Source organism: Argiope bruennichi, chromosome X2 (assembly GCF_947563725.1).
Source record: "Argiope bruennichi chromosome X2, qqArgBrue1.1, whole genome shotgun sequence".
Lineage (NCBI taxonomy): Eukaryota > Metazoa > Arthropoda > Arachnida > Araneae > Araneidae > Argiope > Argiope bruennichi.
In genome coordinates this window covers 75,921,370-75,948,168 of record NC_079163.1, presented here as the reverse complement: position 1 = coordinate 75,948,168, position 26,799 = coordinate 75,921,370, and the positions used below count along the sequence as shown (strand labels likewise).

The following is a 26,799-nucleotide window of genomic DNA, read 5'->3' as shown; positions in this document are numbered from 1 at the left end:
TCGAAATTGGCATTACAGCGGATAATCAGGATGCGAAAGCTTGTAAACGATCGTTCTGGGGAAGTGATCTTTCATATCTCAAAAAGTTATTTGGCGAGAAAAATACAAACCCAATTTCATTTTTAAAGCATTTCAAAGATGATATAAGAAAATTGCATATATTTTCATGAACAGTGGTACTAGAAATTTATCAAGAAGTGTTATGTGAGAGAACAGGATAAAAATATTCTTTTAAAAACATTCTTAATTGCTAGCGAAATGCGAAGGAAACGACTAAGATTAACTACATTCATGAATCCATTAATAAAAGAGTCATAAAATTTTAATATGTGGTAATAAGTTCGAAATCAAATTTTATTGATTTCAGATAAATAATTTTCGAAAGCATTGTCTAAATTAAGCAAGCTATGATTTAAAATTTATTATAGAATTTTTGATTATCCGAGGTGATAATGACCCCCATTATCTCGAATATTCGAGGTTCTACCATGCTGGTTTTGCAGAACGACCTATGGTTTCACTAGAAGAGAAGGTAAACAAATTTCTTTAAATTTTTTTCCTTCCACTTCAATATAGCTTTTTAATGTCATATATATTTTTTTCTTCTTTGGCCAGCAGTCGTAAATTTTGGTTGAGTCATTTGATCGATGTTTTTCCCCATGAGTCAATAGTTATTCTGCTGAATTAGAAATTTTTAATTAAATTCTATTTCTAAATGAATAAAACACGAGATGCGTTCAAACTTTCTAATCAATTCATTCTTTTCTTATTATGCTTGCAAAATTTTAAGAAAATTTAAACTGTACAAGTATGCGTAATTGAGTATTTTGGCTGTACTATTCTCAAAAATCAGGTTCGAGCAGAAGCGGAAGAACATGAATGTCTTTTTCAAAGCTTTGGTCTGGAACCTACGGCAAAATACTTTTGTAATTAGGCAAAAGATTTGATATGATCTAACTACCTTTCATCAGTATATATTTAACAAGATAAACTATCTTAATAGATTTTACGTTATACTCAATTTTATTTTCATACCTATTAATGGAAAAAAGGAATTTTTGATAAAGAATGAGATGTACGAGCTTACGTTGACCCTTGATAAAATTGTTATAAAAGGATATTGTTCCAGATTTGGATTCGAAAATCCCCCCATCCCTTTTTAAGTCTAAATAGATTTAAAAAATAGCAACGTAAATACAAATTTTGATTTTTGGAGTAATTGTACATTTTCTCCTCGTAAATAAACATTGCCATTATTTGTACAATAGCTACAAAATTACATTGAAATAAATCCGACCAACTATTTTTAAATTATCCAGTTCATCAAGAAAGGAGAAACGCAATATGACTTTACAAAACTTTTAAACTTGTTTCCACTTTTAAGATGCTAAAAGTACATCTTCTCTTTCTCACTCATTTGTTAAGACACTGTTACTAATGTCCCTTGAAAAATCGCTCAACTGTGACAAACCACGGAATACACATTAATGAAGGGACATTCCCTTCTCCTTTGTATGTGTGGGTCGCTGATTGCTTACAAGTGTCAACTCCTGAAAAGGTCTCAAAAGACATTTGAATTGGTCGTAAAGTATCTCGCAAAGAGACAGCAGGCAATGAATGCAAATTGGGTACGAACTCTATAAATATGCATACCGCATTAAATGAATTTGCTTCTAATCTTCTGAAGCTGAAATGTAACAGACTTATAAATTCGAGTCAAAACATTTTAGTGAAGTATATTTTTATAGCTGATTTTTTTAAATAGTCCCAAATTATTAAATATGGAAATAGTAATGTTTTTGATTGTTCATCGTTGTCTCTTTCCCGGTTTTTTTCTTTATTTAATGGTGAATTTGAATTTAACAGCTTGGAAAAACTATTTAATCTACATTAAGGAATTAGTATAAATTCGAATAGAACCAATTGTTTAAATAATATCTAAAAGAATTTCTTCTTTGCACCATGACGTGAAAGCAACCCAAGATGTCTTTTTTTTATTGAAGCGAAGTAATTTTAGAAGCTGTTTTATGACTATAACTGCATTTATTTTTGATAGAATACAAATTCTTTTTATTTACAAATAAGCACAAGCAAAATTGCAAAAAATACAATTTCTAACGCTATGTAAATGAAGCATTTCTTACGCTTTTATTAATAACTAAAAATAAATATATTTCGGAATTTTTACAACAATTAAACTTAGAGGTAAACTTGTCAATTTAAAAAACCAATTAGAATTTTAACAGAAAAATGAAAAAAAATTAGTACCAATCTTTAGATTAGTGTTGCAAGTTTTAGGTGGTTATACAGGTGGTTATCAAAATAATGGAAACAACTATGAATAAAAATGACATTTTTGAATGCGTTTCGTCAGGATTAAAATATAATAATAGCCACCAGTATTTTTATAAATTGCAATGTATATATTCTGGTAGTATGTGTTAGCTCAATTAAAGTTCTGTAATTCTTGGATTTTTTTTAAAGCTTAAAAGTGGGACCTCTCAGATTTTCAAAAAAGCCAAATTGTAGGAGCCCGTCTAGCTGGAGCAAGTGTGACCGAAACATCCCAAATTTAGGAGTTTCTAGAGGTACGGTGTCTAAAGTCATGACAACATACACACAGCGCGGCAAAACAAGCTCCAAGTGGACGGAAAGAGAAGTTCAGTGAAAGAGACCGTAGGATATTGAAGCGGGCAGTAATGTCTAAAAAGCGAACATCTGCAGCAAAAGTTACCGCAGAGCTCAATACCCATCTGGATTCTCCAGTGTCAGAGAATCCACCTTCATAAACAGAACATTTATGGCAAAGCAGTAATTCCCAAGCCACTTGTCACAGATGGAAAACGTTAATAGCGTTAACAAACGTTAATGGCAAACGTTGTCTACAATGGTGTTACAAATCCATAAGTGAAAGAAAGTACTATGGTTTGACAAATCGTGCTCACACTTTTCTTTACAACAGGACGGGTGCACATTTGGAGGACACCTGTACAAGCGTATGTTCGTGATTGTCTCCTTCCAACTGCAAAAGCATGGAGGTGGATCTGTCATGATATGGGCAGCTATGACGCGGTTTTCTGCTGAACCAATCGTAACCCTGAAAGGAAGGATCACTGGGGAGAAGTATAGAGAAATTTTAGCTGACCAGATCTATCCTATGATGCAAACTTTGTTTCCTGCAAGAGATGGAATTTTCCAGGATGACAATGCGGAAATGTCCATGCAGCGAGATTTGTCCAATCATGGTTTGATGAACTCGAGGGTGAGGTTAAAAATCTGCCTTGGCCCGCACAGTCACCCGACCTTAATATAATTGAACCATTATGGTCTATTTTAGATCGTTCATTACGGAATCGATATCCTCCACCGGCATCTCTCCCAGAACTTTCACAATATCTTCAGGAAGAATGGTACAGTATTCATCTAAACAATAGACAACACTTCAACACTTGTATGAATCGATTCTAAGGCGAATCCAAACTATAATACATGCCAAAGGCAGTCTGACACCATACTAATAAAGGATTATTTATAAATCTAAAATGTTTCCATTATTTTGATAACCACCTGTACAATGCTCCGATCTTCAAGGTTCCCATTCTTTTGTTTTTGTTTCTCTCGTTCCAGTATTCAATTAATATTTCCATGGTTTACTTCTTTAGTAATGACAAAGGATTTTTTTATACACTCTTATATTTACGCCAATAAACAATGTTTACTAAATCCATATTCATAGAAAATAGTTCAGGTACTCCTCCCTTAGTCAATAATTAAAATGGAAAAAAACGTTATTTCCTTTCTAATATAAATTTCTTTATTGTGAAATAAAAATAATACAACATTCAAATTTTAATCCAAAATACTGTTGCATTAGCATTTGAGTTTTTAAAAAGACTTAGAATCGACCGTTGAAGTATTTGACTTTATAAATGGGAAAGAAAGAAATACTTGCGTGGTAAACAAAATACGAGTGTACGAAGTTTCTCGTCTTAGCCATGCAACTGGCCTCATTGAAAAATAAGAAGTCATGGAATCCAAGTTTCACAAATATTTGACCGAAACTTCTGAAAAGTAAAAGACAAATATTCTTATTTTTATGACATTATGACAAAAAAAAAAAATAATAATACAATTAAACTGTCGGCGTCATGGCATCGGGGTAGCGCGTCTTCACCGTGATCTGGGGGTCCTCGGTTCGGGTATGGTTGCTCTTCAGCTGTTCTAGCTGTGAGATGCGTGAATATGCCCCCTTGTAAAAGGGGGCTGTGCAAGCGAATGTGATGCGTGAGTAGCTAAGACGTGCGCTTGGCCCTAGTTGGCGCTACTAAAACAAGAGACGCTCTCTTTGCTTAAAATCACTGACCTTGTCAGCGAGCTTCTCCATGGTAAATGCCATTATAAAAAACAGTAATTAAACTGTCAAGTGAAAATCTAAAACTGGTTTGAGATTGCCTGTCAGTAACCTTCAAAGAAAAAATATCAAAATACGAGGTTTTTATTTCATTCAGTTAGAAATAATGAACTACATATTTCTGCGCCGTAAATCACTTAGATACCAAATAATGATTCGAATCTTCAATATCCAAGCATAACCTAGTCTTATCGATCTTGCTCCCTGTAAAAATGATTGTTTGGTCTGACCTATATAACAGTATTGTGCAACTTTCATAAAAATTTACCCCTCTTTTTTATGTGCAGAAATATTTAACAAATGATGATATTCAGGAAACTGATTGTGTCAATAATAAATCGTAAAATTTAAAGTTTTAAATCTGAAGTGAAATAATTTTTACTAATTTTAAATTTTTAAAAGGCAAATTTCTTTTTCCAGTTTTCTCTAGAAAAAGAAAAGCCGAGAAAGTTGTAATCTTTGAATCTTATAAAACTATTCAAACTAATTTAGTATTTAAAATGTAAAGCACTAAATTATTCTCATGTTCGGAAGCACATTTTAGTGGTAGTAACTACAGATAATTATGAAAAGAAATAAGTAAAATTCAAAATTACTATTATTTACATGAAAATTATTCTTAAAATTATCAATGAGAATAACGTTTCACCCAAAGTGGAAAAGTTGGTATCAAAGAAAAGATACTATCAAGCAGAAAATATGCATCTTAAAATTAAGCTTGTTGCCTTTCAGCATAGAATATTCAAAATCTTTCAAAATTAAGATATTTTTGATGCATTTAAACTTAAACGTAGCCTAAGTAAGAACGTTTTCCTAAGAATTAGCTTTTTGGTGGAAATTTCGAATTCTAGAATGATCTCATGATTATTTTATATAGCACCGAAAATTATGTACGTGTAAACACTAATTTATAAAATGCTTATTATTTAACCTTTATAGATTTTTGAGGTCATAACTAAAATCCAATCAGATATTTGTATTTCTACGTAATGCAATAATACTCCATATTAATTGCATTGAATTTAAAGGAATATTCATAGAAGGTAGTTTCATCAAACTTTATATATGCAAGTTTAATTGACTTCTTATTATCGGTGACATATAGAGTTTATTATTATTTACAATTCATTTTCAGCAATAAGAGTGTTTTTAAACATTTATTTAACATGATATGTTTCATATTTGTAAAAATGGAATTTTGTTATCAATTCTTTCCTCAGTTCTTGGTGTACTGGAAATTCGAAATTTCGTACATTTGCGTAATATTTTCAGAGTTCAATTATTAGTCTACCGACTTATACAATTCAATTTTAGTTTCATACCCGAAGTCATATCTGGTTGTAATTATTTTTAAAATATTATTTCAGGATACCACAATATTTATATTGAATTATAAATTAAGAACAAAATAAAAATAATCTGTTTAAAAAAAACTGCTAACAGTACATTTATAAAAAATAATTCTAAAAATATTTTAAAAGTAATTTAGTATTTAAATCTGTCATACATAAAAACAATGCTAATTTATTTCGTTTGAGAAATGAAACAAAACGATTCTAATAAAGAGACATTCCGAGAACATTAACCTACAGATAGTAAACTGATATTACTTTATATACAGTTCAATCTATTTTTTATTTTTTCTTCTTAAGAATATTTTCAATATTCATATTGAATTATAAATTAAAAACAATATAAAAGTAATTTAAGTTTCAAAAAAATATTAACGGTGTATTTATAAAAAAAACTCTAAAAATATTTTAAATAAACTTATTATTTAAATGCGTCATATATAAAAACAATGCTAATTTTTTTCATTTGAGAAATGAAACAAAACGGTTCCAATAACGGGACATTCCGAGAACATTAATCTACGGATAAACTGACATTACTTTATATATAGTTCAAACTAACTTTTATTTTTTCTTCTTAATAGTCTTTATTAACGAAGAGTTCGGTTAATTTTTTCCTCTAAATGGAGAAGATAAAGAAAATCGTATCCCGGAATGAAATAGAACTATTCCACTAACGACCACTTCGCAGATATCAACCTAAATATAGTGAACTGATATTTCTCTATATATAATTTAACAAAGCCCGATTTTAGGGCTTTTTTTTTGTCACTTCTTTAGACTCTAGAAGAGAAAACATGAAGGAAAACTCCCTTGAAATATCTCCTTAAGAAGGAATAACTGATCGTTCTTGATATCAAGAAGCGGACGATTGCAAGATAAATTTGAAAAATGATTCCTAAAGCAACTTCTTACGTCGCTGGTGACAGTAAATGGATGATTTTCAATAAAAAAAAGAGGGGAATTTCTGGAGGTTACAAAAAAAGCATTGTATAAAAATGAATTATGTTTCGACTTATTTAAAAAAATGTGATATGATTCATGAGTCTGTGTAAAAGCGCAGGAAGTGTTCGGTGTCGAGTGAAATGTAACGTGCTTCACAGTTCAAAATGCCATTATTAAAAATTCACAGAATTTCGATTAGTTAAATAGTTTGTTCCACATTTGATTTATATAAAACGCATCGGTCAGCTTCTATGTATAGAATAAAGTATGAATTCTTGAAAAACAGCAACATTTTTATTCTTTCATAAGATTTGATTGATGTTTTGGGTTTGAAAAATTATAATAAATTTTCTGCAATCGATTAATAATTTGTAGGGATATAAATTTCTTAAAATTTTTCATCAGAGTTGATTAATGAATTTTAGAAAACTTCACGTAGGTATTTATTTACATAATCGACAGTTTAACAAAATTATGAAAACCAAGGATATTTTCAAATTCTCAATCTGAAGTTTATTATTCTGCAACATTTAGTGTTTTTGGAAAGATTGAGAAATATTTTAATTGTAACCCAAACTACATTTAAAATTACTTAAAATTTCTGCATTTTTTTCATTGCAGTTTTACATTTTCTATATGATATCAAGAAAATTCCCAAAATATTCTGGATGAAGTCGACTGGAAACAAGAAATGCATTATAGTTCTGGGATTTTGTACAAGCATCTAATATCTCTGTGACATTTTCATGGTCAAACGAGTATCTTATGCAACTAACTCATGATAACTTTAAGATTTTAAGATGGGTTTATAGTTTCTTTTAATTCTAATTCTTATATATTATTTGTAACTCCTAATATCTGAATAATAAATAGTAGAATTTTCAAACTGCAAAATATGCAAAAATTTCAGTATATTATGAAATAATATGCTGAAACAAATATATTTTGTAATACATGCTGATACATTTTTTCAACTATATAACATAATAATTGAAAAAATTTCAAGGATTATTGTTGGAATTGTATGGTAAATAAATAGTTGCGTCAAACTCCTTAAAATTAAAACGCTTTCAAATGAAAAATGAATGAAAATTATTTCGGAAAGTATCACAATTCACAAAAATATTATTATTTTTGTTACTGAATCTGAAGAATACAGCAGTGTGAAATCAACATCACAGATCAAAGAATCTCCAAAAAAAGACCAAGGATGATGCGATCTTAGTATCATGAAGCTAACAAATCAGTTGATTTTAAATTAAAATATAACAAATTATTTTATTCCGACAAAAAATAGTTGAAACAAAATAGCTGCATTTAATAATATTTTGAATTCGATTTTTTTTATTTTAGAAATTAATTATCGTATTCATTCACGAATAAAGTTACTTTGTAAAACTGTTTATTCTGATCATCTTTCAGAATCTACAAGGTTTCTAATTCATCAGTGCATGTCATGTCTATGTATAACGTCAAAAGGAAAAATTCAGAGAAAATAATTACATTAGCATTCTTAACTCCAACATTAACAAAATAAATATTCCTCTTTTGACTTTATTCCTGGTTTCATCAGATTTTATCTTATGAGGAAGCTCTATCATAAATCATAGAATAAAGAATAAAGCGTTAATATGTTTTATTCATTTTGTTTCATGAGTGCACATATACGAATCTTATCCCTTTTTTCATTAAATAAGTGAATCACTTCAAGTGAAAAAATTTATTGCTACTCATTAATAACTTTGATAGAACTAAAAAAATAAAAGGTTTTTTTTTTTTTTTTTTTTTTGCGAATAATAAGTTGAATACAATTTGAAGAAAAGTTCATTTTGTCTAAACTGAATAATATTTATAACTGAAGCGACAAGCATTTAAATGAGTTAGGAAAGTTCCGAATTTAGATATTTGGGATTAAAAAGCCCTTCGACATTCTCAGTTTTAAATCAAGTACCCCTATTGCCTTCTCTCTACTTTTAAGTCTGTGGTTTTCATTTAAAGTTTTTTAAATGCTATACAGGAATCAAATGCTATACAGAAGGAAATTAGTAACTCAGAATTTTAATGTGCTAATTTTAATTAAGATATCTTAATGTATCTTTGAAGCATTTTTCTGTTAGACTATATTATTATTTTCGTAACAAATTTGTCTCATGTATTCTTTATACTAATATTTCATAGTTCTTAATCATAACTAAATGTGCTTTATGTGTAACTACTGTAATAAATCCATAAAATTTCGTTGCTTCTAACGACTTGTAATAAATCCACAAAATTTGTCTGCATCTCTGTGCTTGCATTAGTCTTTACATAAATTTTAAAAGATGTCAGACGCAATAACTATACATTATTTATTATAATTACCTAAACGGCAATGGTATATATCGATTGAAATCAGAACCTTAGAGCTCTAGAGTATTCGTTTTAATTTAAAAAGGTTAAACTAACATTTTTAATCGGAATATGTTTTATTATAACATATCTGAACTATGCGCTCTTTCTTGCTAATATTTCATAGTTATTTGTGAAAAATGAATATACCCTATGCACGACAACTAGCATTACAAGAATAAAAGGGAGTTATGTAGTTCCCTTACATACATTTATGTAGTTCCCTTACATAAATTTGACAGCAATTTCAATGGCCTCAGCAAGTGCAATCCTTTCTTAAGTCCTGAGGGATATAGAATGTCGCATATTCTTCTAGCAAAAAATCAAGTACTGCATTCCTTTCCATTCATCTTAAAGACTAAGAAATGAAATTAAAGTAATGAAATAGAGAGAGGGTCACTTAATTCCTAGGGGAGTTACTTCATCAAATGATAGAACCTTTTTTCGAAGAATACAAAAATTTAGTAGGGGTAGAACTAATCTCATTTATCATTTTCAAACAGTTTATGGAGGAAAAAAAACACACCCACTCGATTTAAAAGTCTAATAAAGCCCTATGATCGAATCAATTTTAAAAACTCGGAAATTTTACTCTCGTTGAATGTTTGCCTGTAGCTGCCTATATTTTTTCATGTATTCGGTCAAAAAAATAGAGAAATAATAGGAATCTGAATTATTCAAGTGTCAAAGCAAAAATCGATTGTATGTTGTATGTTTTAAGCTAAGAGACAACTATCAAGCGAAGGGAGTCATATTTCATTTTTGGCAAAATATTTTCGCGTTCGAGTTCTTCTGAGACAAGAAATATTGATTCATCTCCGAAGAACTGAGTGCTTTAAAACTGCATTATCGGACCTTTGTATGAGTAAGAATTTAATAAAGGGTTTTCGACTCAGTCTGGTATAAACCATTGGCTGAACAAATTTGTTTTAAGATAAAGTAGGAAAGAAATATATGGAGTTACAATGTGTACAAAAGTCTCAGCCCTCTATAAGTTTCTCAGAAACTTTTTTAGTTTTTATTTACTCTTTTTATTCTTCCACTTATTTGACCTCTTATGGAAAGCTCTAAGTACTTTATCTGGATGCATCTTAGTGGAATCATGCGCGAATACTTTTATTTGCTTTTATCTCTAGATTTACAGACGGTCCGATAAGGATTTCTTAACTAAATAAAAGTGTATATGATAATGGTATATTTAGTTAATGCATGTAAAATAAAGATGCATTACAAAGCATATTTTTCCCAAATAATAACTTCTATGAATCTTATTGAAAAGTCCACGCTTTAAGATTCTAATCTCTGAAATGATTTTTGAGACAAATTTGGGAAAGCCATAAAAATATCCAAAACTCGTCAAGTAATACTACGAAATCTAATTATTACTTAATACAAGAATTTATACTCTTGCTTATTTTTTCTCCTGGTTTTAAAAACGATACAATAGAAATTTGAATCTTGCTGCAGCTTGAGTAAGAACACTATATATCTCGCTTCTTTATTTCTCATGTATTTCCTTAATACATGAGAAATAAAAAAGTGTTACAAAGTATATTTTCCATAGAAAGTTTTTACTAAATATCGAAAGTTCTATGAATCGTTCTTGAAAAGACTCGCCATATGTTTCTGATCTCTGAATTGATGCTTTAAGGAAAATAAAGGAAATACATAGAAATAATTCAATAGTATCCGTAAAATATTTAGTTGATACTACAGAAATCTATTTATTCATTAATTCAAGTGTTCATCTGCATTATCATCACTTTCGTCAAGAGAATTTGAACAATTGCCTTAAGACGAGTTAGGAAAAACATATTTAGAATTACAGCGTATGTAGGAGTCAGAATTCTGCAACTTTCTCAGAAAAGTTTTAGTTTATTTTTATGTACTCTTTTTCAGTTATTTGACTTTTTATGGATATAACTAAACACTTTATCTTAGATACATCTTAGTAAAATGATACGTTAATAATTTTGTTTTTATTTTTATATCTAGATTTTTAAAAAATGATCCGTTAAGAATTTGAAGTTTGGTTCGCTTAAGTGAAAGGAAAAGAGGTCTCTCTATGGCACATTTGCTAAATAGAACTAAAAAATTATACACTGTAAAGTATGCTTTTATACGCAATATATAAGTCTATCCAAAGACATCTATAAATTACATTTAAAATATCACACTTTAAGTATCTGGCATTTGAATTTAAGCTTTAAGATAAATAGGACAAATTATTAGAAGTAGAAATGAAATACTTTGGAAATTATTCCAAAGCCTCTAGCTGTTACAAAAAAACTTACTTGCCATTTAATACAAGACTTCATCTGCATATCATTTCTCTGCATAAGCAAATTTGCAATCAATGCCTTTCTTAATAACAAGTTCAAGAAAAATCGAAGAACTTCATAAAAAGATTTAAAAGACTTCAGAGAATATTAGAGAAGTTATTTTTTTACTTAAAACGAGTGAAATATAGGTAGTTTTTAATACAGTGTGCTTTTAGAAAATTGATGCAGTTGAATATTAAAATTCGTGTTAATTACATTAAAAAAAACACTATACGTTTCTGATTTCTGATGAAATGATACTTTAAGACAAATAGAAGAGTGAAAGAAAAGTTTAAAAGCCTTTAGAAGAGTCCCCAGATTATATTACAGAATCAATCAAACAAATTTATATCAATCAATCAAATATCATTTTTTTAATATTTTCTTTTAAACAAAGAATATCATGTCAACAACTTGTTGAAAAGAACTGTTTCGTGTTAGAAAGTTTAATTTTGAAATTTTACTTTCGGTTTTCAAAAGTCAGAATGAAATTATAATGGTTTTTTTTCAAAAAAATCTTCTTTGCATACATTTGGATAATAGAAGGCTTGTTAATTCAAAATTTTACGCTTTATTATTATTTTGCGTGATCGAAAACTAATATTTATTACCCCTTCTTCACTATTTTTAACGAAAAATCCTATGACGGATTTAAAGAAAAATTAGTAATGCTGAAATCGCAGTATCACATTGAAATCATAGTGAAAATTTTATATACAGTATTTTTTATCAACTAGATAGACTTTTAAGAAAAATCTTGTCCAAATTATGTTTTTATAGGCGAAGAAAGGTTTTAATATGTGTTCATGTTTGATTATTACACTATAAAAATATAAGAAATCACACATGCTAAAACATGAAATACAAATGAGGACTTGATTATTTTAAACTCATTTTTGATATTAATGGACAGATTGAAGGTCTTTTGATTACAATAGTATTTTCTTGGCTATCTCTCTTAAAACCCAGTTTCATCTCGAATGTCTTGAACATTCAAAATTTGACAAGTTACTTACAACCTCAATCCATAACTAAATAATCTAATTCTAGCCCAGAATTGCAAACCAGTGTAGAGATTTCTACTGGAATATGAAATCAATTATCAGTCTAAACTACCCATAATGAAATGTGATCTATGTCGTGTAATGAAACTCTCAATGCAATGCATTACATTTAAATTCGTGTAATTTGAAATTAAATTCGTGGTTTAGAATATTTTGAATGAAGTGAAAATCCATCCGCATCTATTATCGTAAATATCAACTACTGAATATAGGTGGTTCTACAAATATACGAATAATACGAAATATAATATATGAAACAACTTAAAACATTGAAAGAACGAAATACAGTTATATGCAAGTATCAATAATGCGGAATCCAGAAAGCAATTGCAATTGCAATTGCTTAGATTTCGTTAAAGTGGAATAAAATTAAAAATTATCCGACGAAACAAATAATTTCGTTTTCATAAGGGAAAAATAAGGGATTTGTTAAGATTTACTAAAATTGTAAAGAATTGCCCTCGTAGCAAAATATTATCGAATTGAATATTCAATTTATTTTACGAATCCATCCTTTTTTTTTATTTAAACTTTCTTGCTGACTTCACAAAATCTTCCATTTATTCGATGAGCCAGACGAAAAAGCGAGATTTAGTGCTTTCTTTTAAATGAGTTATCTGAATCTGATCAGCTAGTTGAGCAGTTCCTTTGAAAAGTAGAGGAAACATCCTGTTTATTGAGAATCAACAAATTATTTGTAATAATTCAATTAAGTACTTTATTTCCTCTTAATTGTTATTTCTATAGCCCCAAAAGGTATTGTGAGTGTTTAAATCTGCTCTAGTTAAAATATTATAGCCTTGAAGTACTGAAAGGATTTCTAACAGTTCTTACAGAATTATAGCTATATCTTGATTTGGGAATAAATAAACAGATAATATTGTAATTTGTTATTTCTTCATTTATATTTTGATTGACATTTTGTTAGATTTTAGGGAAAAGAGCGAGGGATTCACTGAAAAAGAGGAGAGTATCCGAGTTTTTAATTTTTTTATTCAATGAACTAAATGTAGTCAAGGATTGAGCAATATTAACTTGATTTCCAGCTTTTATACCTCGTGAGTAACGATGAATTGTGGAACGGGAGCTGGCTACAGGGAATGTAGTTGGAATATTTTTGCTTTGGCATTGCCAAAATTGATTTGCAAAATTTTCTTCCTTGATTTTAAGTTGATTAATTCCTTGTTACGTTGAATTCCTTGATTTTAAGAAATAGCTGAGATAACACTTTAAAAATAACCTGGTTTAATAAGAAAATTTGCCTTTACATTGTTTTGTTCTCTTGTTATGAAGCAACTTCTTGTTTTAAACAGAAACAGGTCACTGGCTTTATGTATAAAGCTTCGTGTACATCAAAAAACTGATTTTGACGCATGTATGCAGATTTCTTGTTTTGTGCGACATTTACTGGTGTGATGTGTCAAACCACAAGATATAAATAAATTAATTTAAAATCTTTCGTTTCATGATCAAACGCTTTGCAGTTGTTTCATTTTTTTAATATAATAGAATTTCGTTATTGTGAGCAGTTTTCAGTTGATAGGTATTTTTTTTATGTTTAAGTTGATAAAATATCTTGCTTGGCATTTCTAGCATCCAATAGGATATATTGGGATATTTCCTTCTCATCTTGAATCTCTTTTTTTTTTCTTCCAAGCTCTGGATGACTTTTTAAATCCATTTGTAAATCCCCATTAGGAAGATCATTTGGTCTGTTGTATAAGATTATATTCGTATGCTATTTATTTGATTTTGTTTTGTATGTTCAAGCTGAGTTTTCCTTGCTATTGATTTTTCCAATAGTTGCTGAATGTCGTTTTCTTTATTGCTATTACACAATTTAACTAATTTCGTGTATTGAATTTTCTTTACTGCTTTGATTTTTAATTTTTTTTTTTTTTTTTTTTTTTTACTTTGAGCTCGCTCTTAAGAATATCTCCTGTCGGTTTTTAAAATTCTTCTTTTAGAAATCGTTGTAGAATGGTCCGATGTCCGGTTTTTTATGTTTTATTTTAACCATAATTGCATCTACATATGTTTATTCGCTCACAGTAAGTGATTCCTTTTAAAATGCTCATTCTGTTAGTGAGGTCATGGTTTATGTTTTAGTTTGGAAAAAATATATAGGAGGGATTTGATCATGGTGTTAAAATTATCTTCTCTAAGGTCCAGAATATTAATCCTAATTTTAATGGCTCTATTATGAAATCTATATGCTATGAAACCATTTCGTCTCATAGAAAAAAAACCCTACCGGGGCAGTCTTTCCTCGCCCTTTCCACCTGCTGTATTCATCATGAATCATAAAGATAATTATATAATAATTAGAGCGAAAATGTCTTGAGTTCAGTATAGATAGTTCATCATCTGAGTTCTGTATCTGCAGATAGGGGCAATGTAGAAAAAACTAAATTGAAATTATTGAATAATTGGCAATAAAGAAAAAAAATTACGATGAGTTGTGAATTTACTCAAATAGTATTGCCAGTGTTTGTGTAACAGAAGTCTTCATTAATTTCAACTAAAAACCCCGAGTGGCACCTCGAAATGTGGATGAGATGCTTCCGGCCTGGTGGTTGGATCTCACCACCCTGGAGGGTACACTAATAGGTGGGGGATCTGACTCCTCCCATCGATGACGGGACGTACTTCCTTCGGGGAGGGTTATACCGTGGCTGGTGACGGCCCTTAGGACTCAACCACAGTTCCCGCCAATGTTGTTGTTGCGGCGGTCCGGTCATTCAGTTTTTATGGTTTATGGTTTTATGGTTTAAATCCGTAAATTTTGGCCTTTTTTATTCTCTACCTAACTAATCCGAGGTCATTTTGATATAGTTACATAATTGAATGTTATGACATTCATGCAAGGCCTAAAAGAAAGCCCTGTAAGATATTGGCCTCGTATTTCTTATTATTTACTCATCAATATCATTCGAAATGCTGCCTTATCAAGTTAGCAGGTTATTATACTGCAATAACAAATATGAACTGCAATTTTTTGGTATTCCACAAAGTCAAGCTCGATATTTTTTATACATGCATTATATCTAAGCTAGAGCCAATCTTTATAATACTAAGTACTCGTTCGTAGCAGTGTGCAAAGTCCGAGCTTTGTTCCTACTTCCAAAGCTCAGCAGTACGACAAACGGAGAAGTTTTGATTTCCAACACGCTGAAAAGCGTGTCAACACATGCCTAAACAGCATTGATTCAATTTATGAATTTTTTATGGAAATGTATGTAGATATCTTTAATTATTGTAACCTTTTATTTAGTTTTAAAAAATGGAATTTTTCGTAAGCACATAATTTTATGAACAAAAAAAACAAACAAACAAAACCGCTGTAATTTAAACAACACTGCCAGTTTAATGTGAGGGGAAAGGGTGCTAACTTCCATAAACGTAAATAAAATTAAATTCGATATTTTGAATAATAATTGTAAAAATAAACGTAAATTCTATATTATGAGTGAAGTGTGATAAGAATCTTTACAGAATATTAAGAGCAGAGAATGCTTAGAAAATAGGTAAAATTTCATAGAAATGTTATTTGTTTGAACTGCAGTGAAAATGCTTCACAGCAGAAATGCTGAAGTGAAATGAAAAGAAGGAGATTTAAATGGCGATGACTGATTATTTCTTAAATAAATCCGTTGCAGCTATTTCATAATTGTTACCCGCTCCACGCCTTTGAAAAATGGAAATCAACCTATTTGGAAAATATTTTTTAAGACTATATTCAATCTAAAACAATATGTCAACTAACAAACACATTAATCTTAGTATAAGCCCTAATTATAGTAAATGCTTTTACAATTGTGAACTTATATAACATTCAGAAAGTATTAGTGTATTATTTATAATACACTAATACTTGCTGAATGTTAAGATAAGTTTAAGGATAAAAGAAGTTTTAATTTCTGTCCGATTTACTATCAAATATTTACAGAATGGTTTTTTTTTTGTATCTATATTTACTCAGACTTATAATCTCCTTCATAAAATTTTGGAACACTTGACACGTTCTCGGAGAAGTCTGTAAACATAGCCCGGAAAATTATGGGACATAGTTTTCAGTTTCCATGGTGTTACTAAGTAACAATTACGTTGCAGTAATTTTAGACGACAATGTATACTCGTGCGCTTGATAACTTTTGTAACAGCAGGGACGCTAACTGAGAATTAATATCTATTTCATGCTAAAAGAAGTTTAAATTTCTGGCTACTTCAGTTTCAAATATTTTTTATGTTTTAGTTACAGTGCAGTTACAGTCCACACTTATGACCGTCTTCATTAAATTTTGGAAATCTTTACTTGTTCTCGAAGAAGTGTTTCAACATAATCCGGAAATTTATCAGTCGTGTTGCTACAGCCTTCTTTAACTCGATGACATAACGGCCTGGAAGATATAATTTTCAGCCTACATGCTGTTTCATTGAGAGAGTAACCTCAATTACTCGGAACCCAACCGAAACAAATGTAAATCGCACTCCAGATAATCTATAGCAGCACTAATTAAGCCGAGAAGAGCCCAGTGACATGCAATTAGTCCCGACTAAAAGAGTACTTTCAGAATCTGGAATTGTCATTCTGGAAACTTCCTTACGGGGTAAACTGAAATGGAGACGGTAGAGAAAGTAAGTGGATATTTCTCAAAATCATAAAGGGTGACATCAATTCCGTCTGTGAATAATTCGTTGGAAGACGAAAAGAAATATAACTTTATGCATATTCCACGCACAAATAAAAGAAGAAAGATGTGCTCATCATCATGAATTGTGATGCTTCTGAAAGATTATATCAGAATAAATTGTTAATTGCAAAAAAGTGTTTTTGTTAATTAAAGCAAGCAGGCTTTCGACTTGTATTTTCCATCAAATGAAATATTTTGTTGTAGGACTGAAGATGTCAAGTTAATAAAGCTACTGGATCCGTTTCCTCAAAACTTTTGCATAATTCTAATAATAATTTCACATTTTAATTACATAATTAACACGGTTTGAATTTCATTGAATAGAATAGAATCATTTTTTATATATAAAACTTTACTAAATGAAATATATTTTATGGCATATATATTCATTGGCGTAGATGAAATATACTTTATAATGATTAATCTCTATATTAACTAATAAATAGTTGTTAATTTAAGAAAGAGTCATGTCTTACAAAAGATTTTATATCAAAATCATGTATGTATAATAAAATATGTATGCAATTTTTTATATTCATTCATTCATTTTGTATTATAATTTATTTATTACCCTTTTTTTATTTGTATGTCTCGCATAAATTTGAAAAAGTATGCACAGATTAAATATATTTCTGTGTGTTAAATTAACACAAAGATTTCAAATTATGTTTAGTTTTTACTTCCTTGTCAGAACTTAATTTTAACCATTGAAAGGATGCTTAAATAAAGAATAAACCGAAAATCTTAACGCTATTTACTACTTTATATTGATTAAAATGTTATAACAATCTTAAAAATATAAAATCAATTTTTTAAATCTTCTAGATTTAGAATTACTTTATTGCGAAAAATTCTACATGATTCTCATAAAATCGTTCTATCGCAGAAAAGTACTTTTATATTAATTTATGACCAAAAATTTATCTAGATCTTAAATTCGCTTATTCCGAAATTTTTAAGCTGCAATTATTATTTAAGATAATGAAACGTATTTTCAAGAACCAATCGGATATAAAAACGAAATAATTTATTTAATAATTAAATATGTGAAAGAAGATTTTATTACTTTTCTTATTAACTTTACAGCTCACAAAGTTTTTCATTGATCCATTCTGAAAATTTGTACTCTCCTATTGAAAGTATCTTGTACTAAAAAACACATAATATGGTTTCTTGATCAAACTAGTGTTCCATCAATTAACAGTATTCGAGACGAAATCGACAATTTTAGGGAAAGTTTACAGATGTTTTGAATCCTTCAGTATAACACTTTTAGGGTACAATACAAGAATTAGTATTTACGTTATTAAATTAAATATTTGTAATAGTTTAGACTGTACATATGACGGCATCAAATATTAAAGATATGTAAATTAATGTCGAAAATAGTTTATAATACCTTATATTTTTATCATGCTTATCATAAAATCGTTCTGAAATATCCTTCGAAGCATAAGTTTTACAGAGTTAAAGGTTTATTTTTTTAAGATTCTGTTGTTAAAAATAACTGACCATGCAAAAAAAGTATTTATACTTACAGTATTTTTATTTATCAAAGCGTTTATTTTGCTTTGCTGAAAATTATCTTTTATAGACAAAGAATAATATATTGTTTTATAAGTCATCCGTTTTTAAATTCGAATGTGTTCGACTTTCTTCAGAAGTTTTTGTTTTTTCCAGGTATAGAATCCATATGCATTACACCAAATATTAATGTTTATTCAATTTAATAACTTTTAAACATTCATTAGATTTTAACAATATTCTACATTTTATCAATAAGCGTTAGCTAAACTTCTTAATTGGCATATGCATTTTGGTTTTTATACAATAGCTTTATATTAAAAGGTTTTGTATTTTAAATCTTGCAAACGAAATCTCATTTAATTAATTAATTATATTTAATTAAGAATGCTTTTTTAAAACTATTTGACGAAAACTTAGAATTTTTATCCTAACATTTAAGAACATAATATTTTATGAATATTAATATAATAATGTTGTAATAAAAATAAAATATACACTAGTCTTATCAATCAATATTTATAATTACTTTTTTCATTCTTTCTTTAATAAAGGAAGTATCTAATAACTTATGGAATGAGATCATTAAAATGTTCAAAACTAATCAAATGTCTGAGTTCTTTCATTGTTAGATTTCACTTGGAAATCCCTGCGCTCATTTTTAGATTTTTCAAAAGCACTATTATTGACTAGAAACACTTTTTTATTTCCAAACATGAGTTCAGAAATTTCTTTCGAAGTCTTATTAACGTCAAGGCATTTTCACAAACGATAAGCGAAAAGAAATATTAAAGTATCAAAACATTTATATCTTTGAACGAATTACAATGTTTGAAGTCTCTAAATATAAAAATAAAATTTGAAGCATATGAGGAAATATTGCGCCAACTGTGTCTATTATAAAATCGCAAGACAGATCGCTTACTTTCATCTCTTTATAATATACTTGGCACCGTACCTTATTAATCAGATTATTTTTGCTTCTTACGCCATTTACAAAAAAAGTATTTTTTTTTTTCAAAAAAGAAACATGTTTTTTCTTATGGGCTATCTAAAAAAATAAACATTTTTTTTTTTTTTTTGCTTTTAACTTTTACCATTTCTCTTAATATATAAATAATGTGGTTTAACAATGTAAATCCTAGATCAACGTTTCTGTTTACTACTATAAAAACAGAAATTTTTGTCGTTACACACTTTTATTTAACTTCATGTATTTCGTATTTTTAAAGATGAAATTTTGGAATCGTATTTTATTCAATTTCACATGTGCTAGAGTTTTGAAATTTTGTACACTTATGTATTTCAGTACAAGTTTCAATATTTTTAAAGATTTATTATATACTAATAGATTAATTCAATTTAATTTTGATTCCGTGTAACTTGCATCACCAGGTTCTGAATTAGAGAAAGATTGTTCCAAGATTCAGTAATATTAATAATAACACATTAGTCCTAGATTTTTTTTAAGTACAAGCCATTCATAGTAATTATCCTTTTCCATGCTGTGAAAGTATCATTAATAATTCAATAACTATATTACTACTAAAAGAAATGAATAAAATACAGAAAATATCTTGGATTTGGTAATCATTTGTCGATGCGTTGACTAAATATAAACGATAAAAACATAAAATATTTCCTACCTCAAAAGAACTAGCTCATTCCAGTCTATACAAAAAAAAGCCTTTAATCGTATTTTTCAAAAAACAAATATTTCTTAGAGAAAAACTCACAAAATAGATTGCTATTAGATAAAACAAGAACATATAGAAAAATACTTTTCTCGTCTTGCAGCTCAAACAGAAGAATATTTTTCAACCATTAAAGAATAAATATGTATCCTGTTTTCTCGTATCGGTTCTTCATCTGGTCCTCACTGACATAAAGAATCCATTAACACTTTTTTATAGTGAAAACTTGATCCTATTTGGCCAACAAATACTGAAAATTGGATTACTCTCTGTAGAATTACTACTAAGATAAAGAATGTTAAGATTTAAAAGAACACACTGACCATGAACGTTACAGAATAAAGCAAAATGTATTGAAGGAACATAATGTCCAATTAAGGTAAAACATCAGTAAAATAAAATTTAAAAAAACGGGCAGTTATCGAACAGAACCAAATGAAATTAAGTTTATCTCAGAAGCATGGAAACCGTCTACACATTGTTTTTTATCAACATACTAATTTTTAAAGGAAGAGATATGATTCAAAATTTTGGATTCTATTCTTGCATTTCCCCAATGGCTACTTATGATAGTATTTAACCTCCGCTTTATATTACTCTTGGATAAAATTGTTTAGTTTTTTTCTTGATTCTATAATTATAAACTCTTTATTTTATAGAGTTTATGATAGTATAAACTGTAGTATAATAGTTATAAACTCTTTATTCTGTAGTATAATAGTTTATAAGAGTTATAAACTTTTTATTCTGTAGTATAATAGTTTATAATAGTTATAAACTCTTTATTTTATAGAGTCCTTGTAAAGAGTCCTTATTTGGACAATTTCTTTGACTATGTCCGTCATCTTTCTGAAGAAAAACGACTCTTTTTTTAAAAGTGGGAAATTATCGGAATTTCAATATGCGCTCACTATACAGGGCTGGGAAACTTGAACTGATTATACTAGACACTAACATAAATAATAAAACTTTAGTCATATTTATTTCGATTTAAATTATCCCGTTATTTGTCTATACTCAGATTGCTAAGATACAACTTTTTTATAATTCCCCTCTAAAATATAGGAAGTATACTGCTGAATGTCAGGAAATCTTAAAATATCACTTATAATGCCATAAATAATATTTCCGTAAATAATAGTCTTGACTTAAAATTATCGCCAAGAAAAATATTAAAGTTACTCGACTGTGAATAAAAATATACAAATCCGCGTTTATGATGACTTCGAAGAATTTTCTTTGTTAACTTTCAGATGGACGACAGATGTATTATTCTGTTTCATTTCTGCAACTGTTTTTTTTTTTTGTTCAAGTATGTATCATTATTTTTCTCTTTTTTCGTTATATGTGACAGAGCATATAAATCCTGCATAAGTACCGTTTTTCAAGTAAAATTGGCATTCTTTTTCTGAAATGTTGTATATGTTTGTAAGCTCATATTCTCTAAACTTTCAATCTTACAGTGAACTTTCAAGGTTTTGAAGAATAAGAATATAAAAGGATTGCAATAAAGAGGGATGTATCAATCAATCGAAATGAAAATAAATCAATCGAAATCAAATATTCTGCTAGTGGAATTCATTGATTTCTTTGATGAAAAAGCGAATCCAAATATAATTTTGCATCTCGTAAAACATTATGTTCAATTTTTAAATTAATGAGTGATAAAATGAGTAGAGAAACAAATTCGGTTTCTAAAGACTGAACTTTTTTTTGAAATCTAAATGTCAATAAATTTTATTCTTCGCTTACTGAGCAGTCCATGTTTTTTTACGCTATGGTAATTCTATTTTAACTCATTACCTTTAAGAAAAAAACAATGCTAAGGAGCGTGAAATAACTAAAACATTTTCGAAGTTTTCTAAGAAAACGCTTAAAGTAAGAAGTAAAATTTAGTTCAAAGAAACGCGTTGATTAGGAATTTCTTTCTGTCTTATGGTCAATAAGTTTCTTTTTACGGACCATGGCTGGATAGAGACAGAATTAAAAACTTTTTATTCTTTACATGAATTCACAAGAAAATTTAATTCAAGCTTTTCACCCAAGGTCTTATTTTAATTAGAAAAAGAACTTCTTTAATCCTGATTTATAAAATAACTTCATTAAAGAAAAATGCCTTAAAGAATGAAACGAATCAAAGCGTGATGTATGTTCTCGCTAAGTTTAATTTTGAATCTCTCAAGGGAAGGCACAGAATTATTTTAACAAGTTAGAGAGATTTTTTTAGATTCATTTTTATTTAACATCTTTTGTTTCATGTTTGTAAAGATGGAATACTGTAAAAAAATGTATTATTAATTTCTTTTTGAACTAGGCACTTGAAACTGTCTGTACTCTTATATTTTCGATGAAAATACACTTATATACATACTGCCAGACCTTAATTATCAGTTAATCGATTAATTGAATTTAATTTTGGCTTCATAACAAGTGACAGCATCTGGTTGTGAATTTTGTAAAAAAATTGAATTGCAAGATTCCGTACTATTTATAATGATGAATTATAAATGAATAATTAAAATGTAAATGATAAAAAAATCCATATTTTCTTGAGTATTAATAAAAGTGTGATCTTAATAAATATAAAGAATTTATTACTGTATTAAAAATGAAGTTTTTTTTTAATCAAAACATTGGTAGTTAAAACACACACGCGCAAGAAAACGTGCGGCTCAGATAGAAAATCTTTAATTAAATTGAAATCGTAATAATACTTATATTTCAATTTTTATTTACTGAATATTTAGAATTTTTTGCTTCTTATTATTCACCTTGGCCTTAAAACCTTTTCCGACTGTTTTCTATGCCTCACACTTTTTGAGATTTTTGAGATTTTTACCTTGAGCTCCAGAATTTTTATTGAAAAATATTTTTTTTTCTTTTTCATATACCGATGAAAGTATTTTTTAAATGTTTATTTTCTAGCTTTTAGTCTTCACATATTACGACTTTCATTGTGGTTTAAAAAAGATGTAAAACATCTAGACCTTAACCGAGAATCGAACATTGTCACCTTAACACTGTATCATGGTAGGGAAAACGTCAATTCAAATCAGCCATCTTTTTCTTTTTCCTTTTTTTTTTTTTTTTTTTTTAGTGTGTGTAATTAGAAATCAAATTAATATTATATTTAAACTTTCAATGAATATTCAAGGATATCTTTTTCGTTATTTAATTACGTTTTACTTTTTTTGTAATATTACATGACTTTTGATTAAAAAATATAATTTCCTACTTTTTATGACACCAAAATATCATTGTTTAAAACCTTTTTATTTTTATTGGTTTCTACTTTTTTTTGTTGACATAAAAGGTTTTTAACATTATTTAAAACCTTTTTTATTTTTATTGGTTTCTACTTTTTTTTTTTTTTTTTTTTTTTTTTTGTCTATAATATATTTCGTGACTTATGGTTGCAAATATTATGATACCTCAAAATTAATATTTCTCAAACTCATTTGTAGATGGCGCCAGCTCTGGAGAATCAATTTTTTCAGATAAATTGATATATTTAATGTAAATTATTGTCAAATATGTCGATCTATTTTCCTCTAAAATCATTAAAATATTCTATTATTATCATAAACCAAAAACTTAACAAAATTTCAGAACCTTTATACTTGAGGAAGTGATTGATTACAAAATATCACATTTACAATAGTAAAGCATGCGGAGTTAAATAAAAATATTCAAATAATGCGCTCAATATCTAATTATTTTCTTTAAAACGAGATGGTATTTGATTAATTGAATGGCTGCCGGTGCTTTAAACTATTCATAAGATTGAATGGTAATGAAACTAAAAGGTGAATCTACTAAACTGGAAACAAAAGCAGTAAACGTAGAATGTGTTAACATTAATTGTTTGGATGAAACAGTGTAAAGATAATAGCTATTGAAAGATGACAAAATTGTTTCTCAGCACAGAATCATCAAAGTTGTTCTCTCAAGGTTTGGAAGGCGTAAGCTGCAAAATCAAATTACCTTTATGAAACCATAGTCAAGTATTCAAGACAAGTAAATGGAACTTCTGCTTAACGAAAGTTCAATTTCGTAGTTTGTGTCAAAGATAATTTTGATTGTGGAATTATGGCTCACAAAATGTTCTGTCTTTAACAATTTAATAAATTTGTGCTTAATTTCTTGTTCAATGCAATTAAAGTTCGTTCGTATATATAAATAATATTTTAAAATATAATTTAATCCTAATTAATTTGCAAAGTTATATCTTAATTTAGCCCATATTAAATTCATTCTAAAATGATTTCTTATTTCCTGATCCCATTCCACTTTTTCTATTTAATTATTGCAACAAAAACTCTGTCAAAAGGCTTACGTCATCGGCTCCCAAGCTCCGAGTAAAGGGATAAAAAAAATGTCAAGCCTACCATATTCTTTTAAAAGATCCCTATAATTCCCTTACCTGTGTCGACACGTGTAGAGAAATCCCTTTTAAAATCTGACAGTATATAAGCACTAGGAAAAATATTTCCTCTCTCTTTTTTACGCTCTTCTGCTCTGGTATCGCTAGTGAATGGATGCTATCACTAGCGATATGGATCAGCACTTATTGTACATAAATCACGTTTCCCGGGATGGAATAAAACGAAGTTAAAATTAAATTCAAAGTGTTTTCTCTGTCTTCGGCCACGATTCTGCTTAAAAAAATAATGTTTATATATATATATATATATATATATATATATATATATATATATGTGTGTGTGTGTGTGTGTGTGTGTGTGTGTGTGTGTGTGTGTGTGTGTGTGTGTGTGTGTGTGTGTGTGTGTGTGTGTGTATTATGGAGTCCATTCACGTGATGTCATAGTTACAAAGCAAATGCAGTTGCGCGTCTCATCTAGTATTTAACTGCTTATTATCTTATCCTGTGCTGTGACATCAAATCCTTTTATCTCTTGTGGTAAGTATGTGGTGTTCCCGAATTAAATTTGCACGACGAATTTGGCGTGTCACGTGAGCAGGAGTTGATTCTTTGCTTTATTATTGACTATCAAATCACGGACAATCACAAATTTCAAAGGCTGTTGAATAAATTCCACTGAATCCCACAACGCATTTAATTCAGCCAATCTTTAAAAGAAAAAAAAATCACTTCGTTCTGCATGTGCGTATGTGAATGCATAACTGAAGATGTTTTTATATACTCATGCAGGAGTTTATGCATTACTCATGCATTACCAAAAAGGTTTGTAAGAGGAAATATCATCAAAAAAGAAGCAGAAGAAAATTGAATAGTAGAGAGAACTTTACTGTTCAATTCATCTCAATTCATTCATAATCAAAACTATTCTCGAGATGCTAATAAATCAATCAAATGTGATTTATCTGTACTAGTTGTAAAAATTTCAAAGTTTTAAAAAGAGATTTCTTTTAACACTTATTTCCTGATAAAGTTATTGTTACTTGCTATTGATAAAAATTTCAGACACTTTCCTACCTTTTATTAATACAAATATTCTCGGTGAATCTTTCTATTTTTTTATATGTTAAGAGGTATATAACAGTTAAAATATACAAATTGTGTTGAAAGAGGTGTGTGGCAATGTTCATAATTAAAGTTCCTTATTCAGAGCTGCCTACAGATATAAAAATGGATGAGATGGAAGAAACTTTAAATGAAGAAAAAAAATTAGTTTTCAATATGGCCATAAAATGTACATAGCCTTGAAATCCAGCGAGATATATTCATTTTTTTCAACCTGCCGTAGAGTCTGTTATAAAATCTACAAACATTTATGGAAAAATTGGTTTCACTGTACTAGCCGTTTACAAAGGTCATGAGTTTTAAAATCCGCTCTTTTCTAATTAATTTTTTTGTTTCAAAATGCGGATTGTACTCTATAATAATTCCATATTGTGAGGAGGCTTTGAGTATACTCGACAACTGATAAATCCCACCGAAAAATGATAATTATATTTAATGAATTAATTTCTTCTTCTTTTCATCCTGGAAGAAAAGAAAATTAGGTTTTGCAGATCTGGTAGAGACGATTGCTTAAAAATAGGAGAACAGAGCTTTAAACTTTCAGATCAGTAAACATCAATGTCCGCAACAAGTTCTCCAAGACTGTTTTAATACATCAAGTTGGAAAAAATTTGCATGCGAAATACTGTTCTTTTCGGTAATTCTTCCTTTGGTGGTCAGATCTGAAATTATCTTCTGCACACTGAATTCTTTTCCCATTCTTTTATTAAGTTATTCACAAGATTTCAGTTTTCTGACAAATAATTACGGCTGTTGCAGCTCAAAACAGAGGAACTTTAATAAAGGATCTCATGAATTTCACTGAATTGGAACTATTTTCCTTTTACGCTTAAAAAATATATATAAAAAAATTTCACATCATTATTTAGGCAAATATATGAAAGCGGGCTTTGTTATCTA

The 26,799-nt window shown here is 28.7% G+C and overlaps 1 protein-coding gene across 1 annotated transcript in view; it reads left to right on the top strand.

Moving 5' to 3' along the window:
- Window positions 1–457: 457 nt before the first annotated feature.
- The window catches only part of LOC129960578 (cholecystokinin receptor-like), a 53,512-nt gene continuing 27,170 nt past the window's right edge, over window positions 458–26,799 (top strand). The window contains exon 1 of the mRNA XM_056074071.1: window positions 458–532. The gene's annotated coding sequence lies outside the window, so the exon portion shown is untranslated. The remainder of the gene's footprint in view (window positions 533–26,799) is intronic.